The sequence below is a fragment of the Geotrypetes seraphini genome, chromosome 9, assembly GCF_902459505.1.
Source record: "Geotrypetes seraphini chromosome 9, aGeoSer1.1, whole genome shotgun sequence".
Taxonomy (NCBI): domain Eukaryota; kingdom Metazoa; phylum Chordata; class Amphibia; order Gymnophiona; family Dermophiidae; genus Geotrypetes; species Geotrypetes seraphini.
This window is the reverse complement of record NC_047092.1, coordinates 16,301,000-16,314,660: the sequence shown is the minus strand read 5'-3', so window position 1 is coordinate 16,314,660 and position 13,661 is coordinate 16,301,000. Positions and strand designations below refer to the sequence as shown.

The 13,661-nt window shown below is 42.2% G+C and overlaps 1 protein-coding gene across 8 annotated transcripts in view; it reads left to right on the top strand.

Moving 5' to 3' along the window:
* The window catches only part of NRF1 (nuclear respiratory factor 1), a 180,201-nt gene that overhangs the window by 11,436 nt on the left and 155,104 nt on the right, over positions 1 to 13,661 (top strand). The window lies entirely within an intron of this gene.

Sequence of the window (13,661 nt, the reverse complement as noted above, 5' to 3'; positions counted from 1 at the left end):
AAACGGAGTGATTTAAAGGTACAAAATAACAACCAAACGAAATCACATTATCTGATACTGAAAAGGAGCTAATTATTCCTTGGACGCTGATTTTTCTCCATTCCCAAGGCGCTTCGTGGAGAGGAAGACTATCAAATGAGCTGGTTCAAAAAACACATATTTCAAAGTATGATACCTTACTACACATTTACAAAGATATCTAAGGAAAAATAAACCCCCAATCTGGGTCACACCAGGTTTCAACATTAGAAATTCCCTTCTTCTCTTTTGAGTCTCTTTAGAGATATCCGGAAAAATTTGAATATGGAAACCCAGGAAGTCTCTGGTTCTATTTTTAAAGAAAAGTTTGAGGATTCAGTCTTTATCTGGAGCCAGTGCTACAGTCAGTAAGAGAGTGGCTGAAATAGCCACCTCTCTGTCCGACTGTTCTAATAAAGCAGAAACATCCAGAGAACTTTCCTGGGATTTTCCAATTACATCTTTCTTCTGAACATCCTGAGTCTTTATAGGTAAATAATACACTCTTGTCAATGGTGGTAATGAGTTCTCAGGGATTTTAAGTATTTCCAGAAAGTAACGCTTTATCATGTCTCTTGGGGAAATTGATGAGACTTTTGGAAAATTAATTAAACGTAAATTATTAATCCGGGAGTTATTTTCAAGTACTTCCAATTTTCTCCTCATTATCAAGTTATCTTTTACCAATAAGTCATGATTACTTTTTATCATTTTTATGTCCTTCTTATCTTCTTGGGTATCAGATTTCAATATTTCTATATCTTCTTTCAAATTCTTAATAACTTCTTTCTGGTCTTTAAGTTCTTTATCTAAGTTTTTAATTTGAGGATTCAGAGAATTACCCAAAGCCACAACTAACTCCCAGAGCGAGTCTAAAGTGACTTCTGGGGGCTTAACAGGAACAAAAGGAATTATTGGTGTAGTTAAAGATAGTTCAGATGTTTGGTCTACCTCTTCAGTGCCCTGTTCCTCCATAGCACGAGTTGTCCCAGTAACTGGTTTCTCCAGAGGGAGCAAGTCCCTCTGAGTTGTTTCCTGCAGCAAGCCCTCCGACATACTGGCCTCTCGAGAGGAGAACACTGTCTCATCTGATGTGCTCTCCTCTCGCGGTGAGCTAGCTCCCATCGGCAACGGCTGGAGGGAAGGCGTCCTGACGTCGGGGCTCAGTGTCACGTCTAGCTCATGGGATATCGTCGAAGCACTCCTCTCTGCCGATGCTTCCAGCGGGCGATTCTCCGAACTGGCTTGCTCGTTTTGAAGGCGTCTAAAGATGTCTTCAATTGTGGAAACCGTGGGTCCCGAGCGCTGGGAGGCACCACCAACACTCCTGCCCCTTCTTTTCGGCATATTCAAGAGGTAAGGAAGACACTCTCAGGCGTCCTTCCAGCATCAGACAGCAGCAGCCATCTTGGATCAAGATCTTTATCATATTTGATACAAAATGGAGAACTCACCAATCCCGCATGAAAAGCTTGTACTTGTGAGAAATAGGCCCTATGTATCATTCTATATGTATATTCCCTCCATACAAAACCTGTAATAATTTTAGGTATTCTATTGCTTGACTAAATTCAAGAAGCGATATATGAGTCCCTAATTCCTCATTCCAATTTAGTAAAATTTTTTCATATGTGCGATTTGGAAGTAAATTCCACCACATCTTATGTAATAAAGATACTGAAATTGGCAAGTCCTCACATTGATTTAAAAAAGTAATAATTCTATCATGAACTCCATGTGAAATACCCCATCTCCATAATTTATTCACATAACTCATCAATTGCATATAACCATATAGAGACCCAGGACCACTTCCTACTGTTAAAGGTCAGGCTAACTCCTTCCCCATTTCATCAAATACCTGTGCTAAATGATTAACATCCTTTGACCCCCCCCCCCCCCCCCATTTCTAAAAATTCTAGATGTCATACCGGATGTAAAATCACTATTACTTTGAATAGGTAAAAGATCGTTACATATGGTTTACAAGCCCGTAATTTTAACAAATTACCCTATACCGTCCTCATTGGTTTTAAAATAGAATTTTGTTTTAAATGAGCTGGTAATTTTGACTGATGTACCTGAAGTAAGAATAATAAATGAAAAGGATCATAAAAGGCCTTTTCATAAACTATAGGAGTAAATAAAGCATCATCCATAACCCAATCTCTAATATGTTGGAGTACACGGGAGGAGAGGAAGAAAAGTTGGTGGCAGAGGTGAAAGGATGATGAGATGGCGACAAGATTCAATTCTTACACAGCTGGCGCTTCGAGATTTGGTGGGTGAAAAGGGAATTAAATTCCTCCTATCCCCCGGTGCAGAAGTTTTCATCTCTCCCTCCCATCCCCCCTGTGTATCACTTCCCGATTGAACCTCCCTCCCCCATGAGACTGCAACTTTTGGGCCTCCTAAAACAGCAGCGGTAAACAGGTTATTCTTTTAAAAAAATCTTCAAAATTCATGTCTTATCTGGAACTGGGGCTACTGTAACCACTAATGTTGAAGCTTTAGCTGAATCCTTATCAGAGGACTCCAAAATAGCTGAAATGTCTTGTGAAACAGCATCCTGAAGCACTTGATTCTGCTGAACCTTTGCAGGCAAATAATAACTTGTGAGAAAAGAAGTATCGTTTCTTCAGAAACCAATAAAATTTCCACAAAATATCTTTTAAGCATTTCCCTAGAATAATGTAACAGAAAACACACAAGGGAAATTCAAAAATTGAAGATTATTACAATTATTATTCTCCAGTGATTCAACTTTCTTTCTTAAATTAGTAACATCTTTCACTATCACATCTTGTATCAATTGAATTTCAGCCAAATCTTTTATCAACATTTACTACTCAAGTATTTAATGTTTCAATATAAAGTTTCTTAGCTCTCAAATCTTCACATTTTTTAGTGCTAGCATCCAAAGATTGAATTTGTGGGCATAGTAATTTCCCAAGGTTTGCAATTAAGGTCCATAAAGTGTTTAGAGTTACTTCAGATGGCTTATTTCAGGGGTGTCCAATCTCGGTCCTCGAGGGCCGCAGTCCAGTCGGGTTTTCAGGATTTCCCCAATGAATATGCATTGAAAGCAGTGCATGCAAATAGATCACATGCATATTCATTGAGGAAATCCTGAAAACCCGACTGGACTGCGGCCCTCGAGGACCGACATTGGACACCCCTGGCTTATTTGAAAGAAAATCTGGCAACTGCAGAATTGATATTTGTTCCAAGGAAAAAGTACCCTCTCTGGAAGTGCCTTTTGTCTCCCCCTATTGATGTTAAAGGTAACGCAGAATCAGCCACCAAAGGAACTCCAAATCTATGCTGGTTGGTCACAAGCCTCGGATTCAGTTGCGATCCTCTGCAACGATGCTGCTAACCTCTTCAACGGGGAACTACTATTCCGTGATTGTGGGGGAGATGCCCTCTCGTTGGGGCTCAAAGTTGTATCTAGCCTAAGAAGACCAACTGCATCTCCACTCTGTACTGGAGTCCCCAGCGAGCCGCCCTCTGACTGCTCTGCTTCTAGTCTCCTCAGAAAAGTATTGATCGGGTACATCACGGCCGGCTCCAAATGCTGCAAGGCTCTGGCAGCAGTTCTTTCTTACCGCTTCGGCATCGCAGGAAATCATTGAGGAAGAAAGAAACACCAAATGGAGAGGAGACACTCAGGGTGTTGGTTTTAGTTCAGACCCATGTTTGCACCTGTGAGTTCTTTTGTATTTTTGAATGACAAATGAGCAGAGACTACAAGCTCGCACCTTCTCCCAGGAAATAAGATACGATAGATACCTTTTTAATATGATGCCAGCGGCGGAACAATCAACTCACACAGTTTTTTGTTTCAGATGGACGGTATTCAAGGTAGGCTCTAGCATCCCGGGCATGGGAGGGGACAAATGAAGAGTCTTACTTGCAGAGATTGCAGGTAACCTTTATATCATTGCACAGAGATGGAATACTAGAGCAAGAAGCCAAAGAAAGGGGGGGGGGGGGGGAAAGCTCCAAAGAAGGTATACTAAGGTATATAGTGCAGTTATACCCCCTGCTCTGCCCAGCCCAAGAGGGACAGGACTTGGCCAGGATGACCAATCAAATATTCACACATGAGCAGAGCCTGGTCAGGGTAAAATGCATGTCTACAGAAAGAAGTAATGTTTCACTCACTCAGTTGCCAACTGATAGGGAGAGGGCAAAAGTCTCTGGCTGTGGCAGGGGGATTCAGAGATGATGCAATGTAAACTTGGACATGTCAGGTAAGGCTTTGGATACCTAGGAGAGATCTCTGAAAGCCCAATTCACTCAGTTTCATTGACATCACCATGTAGGCAGTGTTAAGAGTAGTGCTCGTTGATTTAATTGTGGCCAGTTATAGAGCACCAAATTCTGGGCACCTGGGTTCACTTTTTTTAAGCACTATGGGTGACCTAGTGCTTGAGATTTTTGTTGAGTCCTGGTGTAAGCTCAGGCCAAAGTCACACCTGTACAGTAGAAGGGGTGCCTGGCATTGCTTCATCAGAGTTCTGTTTCTAAATATCAGCTGACACATTTTGGCTTCTGAGGAGGGGTGACCAGATTATATCTTTCTTTGGGGTCCTTTTCCTAAGGCGCGCTAAACACTAAAGCAGGGGTGTCCAACCTGTGGCCCGAGGGCCGCATGTGGCCCAGTGAAGTATTTTGTGCGTCCCTGGTCGAGGGTGATGCAGTGTTTTCCTCTGCTGCCCCCGGGTGTTTACTGCCTTGCCGGCCCCCTCCTCTGTCTTGCTGCAGCGTTTGCGTGTTTGTGCAGCCCCAGAAACATTTTTTCGGCCAATGCGATCCAGGGAAGCCTAAAGGTTGGACACCCATGCACTAAAGCGTCCGTAGACTATTAGACTAGCGCGCCTTAGTAAAAGGACCCCCTAGTCTAAGTAATCTTTTATCCTTTATTTTAAAACTATTGGTAATGAAGTAAGATAATAATCTCTCTATTTAATGGTGCACACTTTCTATCCTTAGAGGGTCAAGATAAGAAAATTGGGTCATTAGGGCATAGACAGGGGGTGGGTAAGCAGAGTGGGCAGACTTGATGGGCTGTAGCCCTTTTCTGCCGTCATCTTCTATGTTTCTATCCACTTGTGGAACTACTAGGATACCTTCCTTAACTAGCTTCTACAAATGAGTGCAAAGTACCCTGTTGACTAGAATTTGACTTCTCTCTAAAACCTGGGCACTGGTTTACTAGAGTTTTCTCCTGTGCTGTTAGCATTGCCCTTTTGGTCCTCTTGAGTCCTTTCTTCTCTACCTCCAAATGTCATGTTTTTTTAAAATTTTATTTTAATCTATAAGCATATTTCTTGCCCACAAAGCCAGAAATCTATGAATGTCAACAAGCTTTATCTGGCTACAGTATTTGGAAGGATAAAATATTCAGCAAACCCTTGCTCATTCAAGAGCTAATCAAGCTCTCCCAGAGAACTTACTGTAGAGCAATGGACCACCAGCCAGTCAGGTTTTTGGGATAGCCCTAATGAATGATTTGTATATAATGGAGGAGACAGGCATGCAAATCTGCTGCATACATATTCATTAAGGCTGTCCTGAAAACCTGACTGGCTGGTGGTCCTCTAGGACAGTGATTCCCAACCCTGTCCTGGAGGAACACCAGGCCAATCGGGTTTTCAGGCTAGCCCTATTGAATATGCATGAGAAAGATTTGCATATGATGGAAGTGATAGGCATGCAAATTTGCTTCATGCATATTTATTAGGGCTAGCCTGAAAACCCAATTGGCCTGGTGTTCCTCCAGGACAGGGTTGGGAACCACTGCTCTAGGACAGGGTTGGGAACCACTGCTGTAGACTAAGGGTCTCATTTTCAAAGCATTTAGAGCTAGATTCTCAAAAATTTGCTTTAATAACCGACGGGCCGCTGTCACAGCCGTTATAGTAGCGATTTAAAAAAAAAGCGAGTCATTCTCCAAAAAACCCTCATTCAAATGAGGTTGGCAGAGAGTAGCAAAGATTCATTAAATATGCATGTGTCCTTCGCTGTTGATAGCAAAGGACACGTGCAGAGTAAACGACTCCCCCCATACAAAAAACCAGGGCTGTGGAATCGGAGTCGAGGAGTCGGAGTCGGAGGAAATTTTGGGTACCTGGAGTCGGAGTCGGAACATTTATCTACCGACTCCATTTTTGAACTTGGCATACCAATCACGAGCGATTCTTTCAGCTATAGCACCCACTATATACACAGCACAAATGTTGCGAGCAGCTTCTGCGGCCTTAGAACCTTGATTAAAAGCAAAAAGAAGGTGGTGTTGAAAATGCTCATTTCTCTCAACTTGACATTCCATTTTAACGATCTGAAAATTAACCAGTGCTGTGGAGTCGGAGTCGGAGGAAATTTCGGGTACCTGGAGTCGGAACATTTATCTACCAACTCCACAGCCCTGCAAAAAACAACAACAAACAAATCCCAACAACAAATCAATCCACTGAAGTCAAGCAACCCTCCAACCGACAGTGGGAGAAATGCCCATTCTCTCCTGCCACCAAGCAACACCCCCCCCGGTAGCAGGAGAGATGCCCACTTGCCGCCAAGCAACACACCCCCCGACACACACCCCCCCCTGGCAGCAGGAGAAATGCCTATTCCTTCCCGCCGCCAAGCAACTGTACCCCCCCTCCCGGCAGTGGGAAAGATGTCCAGTCTCTCCTGCTGCCATGCAACACCCCATGCCTTAGACAACTGCCTCTCCCCCTTACGGATGCCTACTCCCTCCGGCCATACCTTTAATCACACAATTAATAGCAATTAACTTTAATTGAAATGCAGCCCTATTACAAACCTAACATCAAATCTCATTGTCAAACACAAGCTTATTTCAGTAACAAAATTAAAACAGCAATATCAAACCACCCTCTGTCTCTCGCACAGCATTGATCCCAGGAGGTGGGGGTCAGTGTACTCAGAGGTTTGGTTAGAGAGGAGCAGCATATTTAAAAGAGAACCTGATATTTTGCCTGCTATTTGAGTAGGAGGCAACCAGAGCCCAAAAATTCAGCACAGTACCCGTATAAATGCCAGCATGGACTCTCGGGTCTAATTCAGCCTACAGTGGTCAGGGTTTAATAAAAAAAATAAAAATGCTGTCCACCATTGGCTGAATGTCGACTGGACAATGTTTTGTCATTTTCTGATCACCCATCTCTCTCTCCTCCTTTTTTTCGCTCCCACCCTACTTCTCCACTTTCAAATATGCACTATACAAGAGTAAACAGGTAGATAGACAAGAGTGACCCGGTCGACATTGTTTATCTGGATTTTCAGTAGGTGTTTGACAAGGTCCCGCATGAACGATTACTTCAGAAATTGCGAGCCATGGAATCGAGGGTGAAATACTCACATGGATATTTTCAGAAGGCGTTTGACAAGGTCCCGCATGAATGACTGCTTCAGAAATTGCGAGCCATGGAATCGAGGGTGAAATACTCACATGGATTAAAAACTGGTTGGCAGGAAACAGAGAGTGGGGGTAAATGGACAATACTCGGATTGGAAAAGTGTCACGAGTGGAGTGCCGCGCCGCAGGGTCCGGTGCTTGGACTCGTGCTCTTCAACATATTTATAAACGACCTGGAAATTGGTACGACGAGCGAGGTGATTAAATTTGCAGACGATACAAAGTTATTCAGAGTAGTGAAGATGCATAAGGATTGCGAAGACCTGCAACGTGACATAAACACACTCGAGAAATGGGCTGCGACATTGCAAATGAGGTTTAACGTGGATAAGTGTAAAGTGATGCATGTCGGTAACAAAAATCTTATACACAAGTACAGGATGTCTGGTGCAGAACTTGGAGAGACCCCCCAGGAAAGAGACTTGGGAGTATTGGTCGACAAGTCAATGAAGCCCTCCGCGCAATGTGTGGCGTCGTCGAAAAGGGCAAACAGAATGCTAGAAATGATTAAGAAGGGGATCATAGTTAAAATATTTCCTGACTTTTGTAGGTCTACTCAACAGAGAAGAAAGGCTTTTTTAGCCCTTAAATCTCAGGTAGTAGACCTTAAAGGGACATTCTTTTTGCAATTTCCTTGTAAGTGTTATTAAATTGGAGGAGAAAATGTATGTATTCTTTAACCCTGAGCACCTGAAAAGCTTTCTGGAATCAAGGAAACCTCCAGTTCCGATAGCAATCTCTATACCCTTAAAGATATAGCGGAAATTAATTGATAATTAGCACTTATATCCATCAGTTGGAATCTAGCTTTTCTTTATAATATATTTCCTTTATTCCTGTCGATTTTTCTTACATCTTGCCTTTCTTTCTAGGTCTGTTTCCTTTTTATGGAGGTTTAAATAGAGACAATAATTGTACTTGAAGTTTTGAGGATTATTTTCTTTATTATAATCTGTTCCTTATTGTAACCCTATTTTCTGTAACAAGATTGTATGCTTGTATAAATTTGAAAAATCTTAAAAATTAAAATAAAAATAAAAAAAAGAAGGGGATCACGAACAGATCAGAGAAGGTTATCATGCCGCTGTACTGGGTCATGGTACGCCCCCACCTGGAATACTGTGTCCAGCACTGGTCGCCGTACATGAAGAAGGACACAGTACTACTCGAAATGGTCCAGAGAAGAGCGACTAAAATGGTTAAGGGGCTGGAGGAATTGCCGTACAGCGAGATATTAGAGAAACTGGGCCTCTACTCCCTTGAAAAGTGGAGATTGAGAGGGGATATGATCGAAACATTCAAGATAATGAAGGGAATAGATTTAGTAGATAAAGACAGGTTGTTCACCCTCTCCAAGGTAGGGAGAACGAGAGGGCACTCTCTAAAGTTGAAAGGGGATAGATTCTGTACAAACGTAAGGAAGTTCTTCTTCACCCAGAGAGTGGTAGAAAACTGGAACGCTCTTCCAGAGGCTTTTATAGGGGAAAATACCCTCCAGGGATTCAAGATGAAGTTAGACAAGTTCCTGCTGAACCAGAATGTGCGCAGGTAAGGCTAGACTCAGGTCACTGGTCTTTGACCTAAGGGCTGCCGCGTGAGCGGACTGCTGGGCATGATGGACCACTGGTATACTATGGCATATAGGTGCCTATGTTTGCACATATGTATACTAACTTTCTAAGCAGTTTGCATACAGTGGGTGTGTAATTGTTGGCACCTGGTTTATTGAATTGCCCTTTAAGGGTAAAATCGCAAGGTTCAGTTCATCAGGATGTGGTCCCATTCCTGTGCTTAATCCTCAGTATGGTAGATTAGAAAATATTGTACTTCTCAAGTCTTTCTGACTTTGTTTTAAAAGGGAAAGAGATCAGATTAATTTAAAACTGGCATTGAAATAAGTGTAGTCCTGCCTTTAGAGTTCATAATAGCTGTGGAGGGATGAATTATTAATATACACAAAACAGGAACATGATTTGGGACTAATGCATGGACCGCTTGGCCTGTAAGAAGCTGCTGAAAACTCGAGGCCAGGATTTTCAAAAATCTGCATTAAGAAGTGATGGTCTGCTAGTGCAGCTGTTTTGATACCGACATTCTTTAAAAAAAAATCGCACATGCAAATAAGATCGGCAGACAGTAGCGAAGATGTTCTACATTTGCATGTGCCCATCGCTGATAGGCACATGTTCAGAAAAACGCTGTAAAAAAAAAAAAACAAAACCCAACCAAAAACACACACTCCTGCTGCCCTATTGGACGAATGGAAGGGAGAAGCAATGTCGACTTTTTTCAATCGTGCATAAAACATACTTTTCTTTCCAAAAAACTACTATAATTCAGGTAAATCTTGTAATTTGTTTTTAATGTAAAATTTAATCAAGACCCACAGCCGGAAACACACAAGACAAGAGTATCATACACGCGCTCAAGAAGAAACGTTAGCTTTTACGCACATGAAACATTCCTGTCTCTCCCAAAAACTGAAAAGAAGTGTGATTTTACTACCCTCCACTAAAAATATATAGATACACATTTTTTTTTCCATTAGCCACGGTCAAAACACAAGCGCTGGCACTGTATGGCACCCCGGACCAGTTGCTGCTTTTTGTTGCCAAAAGCTGACGCCACACTTCAAAAATGTCTCAGCGATTTTTAAGAAACCACCAGAGGGCTCATTTGCATGCCGTTGTCGGAGACTGCTAGAAACCTCGCTAAACACAGTGATAATCCGTTTTGATAATTTACCGCTAAAATGCGTGCAGGCTAAACTGCCGGAAAACAGTTTAGCGCTGGCGTTAAAGTTTTGAGAATCTTTCCCTCAGCTATTTGTGGATGCTTTCATGTAATGTATGATGGGGACATTGACCTCGATATGGCTTATCGTGATACTGAGGTTGAGAGAAGTAAAGGACAGAGGAGATTCCATAGACATCATTTATCTGGACTTCCAAAAAGCCTTTGACAAGGTACCCCACAAGCGGCTTCTTAGGAAGCTGTGGAACTACGAGGTGGAAGGCGACGTGCACAGATGGGTTAAGCACTGGTTGGCAAGCAGGAAGCAGAGGGTGGGAGTGAAGGGACACTACTCAGCCTGGAGAGAGGTCACAAGCGGTGTTCCACAGGGGTCAGTACTCGGACCGCTGCTGTTCAATGTATTTATTAATGACCTAGAAAAAGGGACGAAGTGTGAAGTTATAAAATTTGCGGATGACACCAAACTCTGTAGCAGGGTAGGAACAATAGAGGACTGCGAAGAATTACAAAGGGATCTGAACAAGCTGGAGGAGTGGGCCAACAAATGGCAGATGAGCTTCAATGTGGAGAAATGCAAGGTCATGCATGTGGGGAAAAAGAACCCGAGGTTCTGCTACAAAATAGGGGGGTTGGTATTGGGGGAGAGTAACCTTGAAAGGGACTTGGGAGTGCTGGTGGACACCACAATGAAACCATCAGCACAATGCGCAGCAGCGTCAAAGAAAGCAAACAGAATGTTGGGTATCATCAAGAAGGGCATTACAACCAGAACTAAGGAAATTATCCTGCCGCTGTATCGAGTGATGGTGCGACCACATCTGGAGTACTGTGTTCAGTACTGGTCGCCGTACCTGAAGAAGGATATGGCGATACTTGAGAGGGTCCAGAGAAGAGCTGCACGTATGATAAAGGGTATGGAAAACCTTTCATACTCAGACAGGCTAGAGAAACTGGGGCTCTTCTCCCTGGAAAAGCGGAGACTCAGAGGAAACATGATGGAGACATATAAGATCATGAAGGGCATTGAGAATGTGGAGAGGGACAGATTCTTCAGCCTACGGGGGAACTACAATAACAAGGGGGCACTCGGAGAAACTAAAAGGGGACAGGTTTAGAACCAATGCCAGGAAGTACTTCTTCACTCAGAGGGTGGTGGATGCCTGAAATGCACTTCCGGAGGGTGTAATAGGACAGAGAGTACTTTACAGGGTTTCAAAGAGAAATTGGATATATTCTTAAAAGAAGAAGTTATTGAGGGATATAGATAGGGAAGATATAGGATGAAGAAGGGTACAGTTAGAAGGATATAGATAAGATAGAAAAAAAAAAAAGGGATTGAAGGGATAGAGGGGTACATACAGAAGACTACTACGCAGGTCCTAGACTTGATGGGCCGCCGCGCGAGCGAACTGCTGGAAACGATGGACCTCTGGTCTGACCCAGCAGAGGCACTTCTTATGTTCTTATGTACTAAGTGAAGATCATGAGTTTGACATAGTAACTTTATTACATTATGTCACTGAGAAATGTAAACATTACTGTTTTTGTTAAAATCTGAGCTATATGTTGTTTGTTTTAAAATTATGTGTGTTTTTATGTAAACCACTTAGACTTATGCGGTCTATAAACTTTGAAAATAAATAAATACTTATGTCATGTTTAATTTCCACAAAAGGATGACCAGATTTTGTGCTTAGGAAGTACAGTCAAACCTTGGTTTGCGAGTGTAATTCGTTCCAGAAGCATGCTTGTAATCCAAAGCACTCGTATAGCAAAGCAAATTTCTCCACAACCCCAAAACTTTAGTTCAAAATACTATACGTACTTGTATTGCAAGACCTCATTCATTTAGAACAGTCACTACACTTTTGCAGCGTCCGAGAGAGAAGAACCATCGGCTCAGTTGTGATATGTGTATACTGTATGTACTTGTATTGCAAGATATTGCATGTATATCAAGTTAACATTTAATCAAATGTTTTGCTTGTCTTGCAAAACACTTGCAAATCAAGTTACTAGCAATCCAAAGTTTTACTGTATTTGCAAACGTTTTTTTCCTTCAGTATTGTAGTTCTGTCTGAAGAAGGGTCCAGCATCCTCTTCTCTAAAAGGCTTCCCACTCTGCAATGAATCGTGTTTCCTCCAGGATTGCTGGAATTGTGAAACTGAGAAAATGATGGCAGATAAAATCCATATGGCTTATCCAGGCTGCCCATCCATATTATCCGCTATCTCTTCCACACCCCGTGTGCTTGTCCCACACTTTCTTAAGAGCAATTACATTATTTCTATAGGGACAGCATTATACCAACCTGTGTGTAGAAAGCTCATGTGCAAATTACAAAAGGTCTCCGCTTATTTGGTGTGAAAGATATTTTCAGCATCTGGACACCGCATTGCACTGTGAGAAAGCATTAAGGGGACCATTTTCTAACGGTGTGCGCTAATGGCGTTGGCGTACAGTATTTGCTGCGAGTCCTAGAGGATTAAATAGACTCCGTGACAAATAATGTGTTCTGAACTGTTCTGATTTAGAGTGTCATTTATTGTCTCTGAAAGATTTGTATTTTTGATGCCATTACTTTATTAGTAGTGGAGATTTTTCAAGTAGACGTGCCATTGTTTGGCACTTTTCTTTGGGTCTGGTGCCCTCTGATGTTAGAATAGTATAATAAATGTAAAGACGGGAAAAGGATTGGGACTTATACATGTATACCATATTTTTTGAGTTTTACCACCATATTCAAAGGCCATTTGCCCAGGTGAGAATTTTTTTTAAATGCCAGTTTTCATAAAACAAGAAAGTGTTATATATGGAAATGAATATTTAAATAGGTATCTGAGTTCTCAGTGTTTTAATGTTTTTCTAGGTATATCTCTTATTAACCATGCAATTTTAGATTTTGATGTACAGTACTCCCCCGAAATTCGAGGGGGTTCCATTCTAGGAACCCCCGTAAATTTCAAAAAACCGCAAATTTGTTTTTTCGCCTTTCAAAAGGCAGGAGAGGGCAGCTGGAAGAAAATCACTCGCGGTCTGCTCCGATCGCCTCTTCCTGTAGTAAAGACAGGCTACACCAATCAGGAGCTGCTTTAACACGCAGCTCCTGATTGGTGTAGCCCGACTTTACTACAGGAAGAGGCGGTCAGAGAAAACCACGAGTGAGTGAGTCCGTGAACCGCAAATTCACGGGGGAACACTGTACTTTACGATCTGTCCAGTTTTTTAGGCTACAATGATGTATGCCATTGACGCAACTTGCATGGTTCATATATTTTTATATCCTGTATGTATGGGTGTATTTGCTTTATGGTGATGTTTTTGTTGATGTGTATTGAATGTAAACTGTTGTGTTTTGTATTTAAATGTGTAACTCGCCCTGGATAAGGGCGGGGGATAAATAAACAAACCAAGCCGGGACTGGCAGTCTTGTGGTTTGTT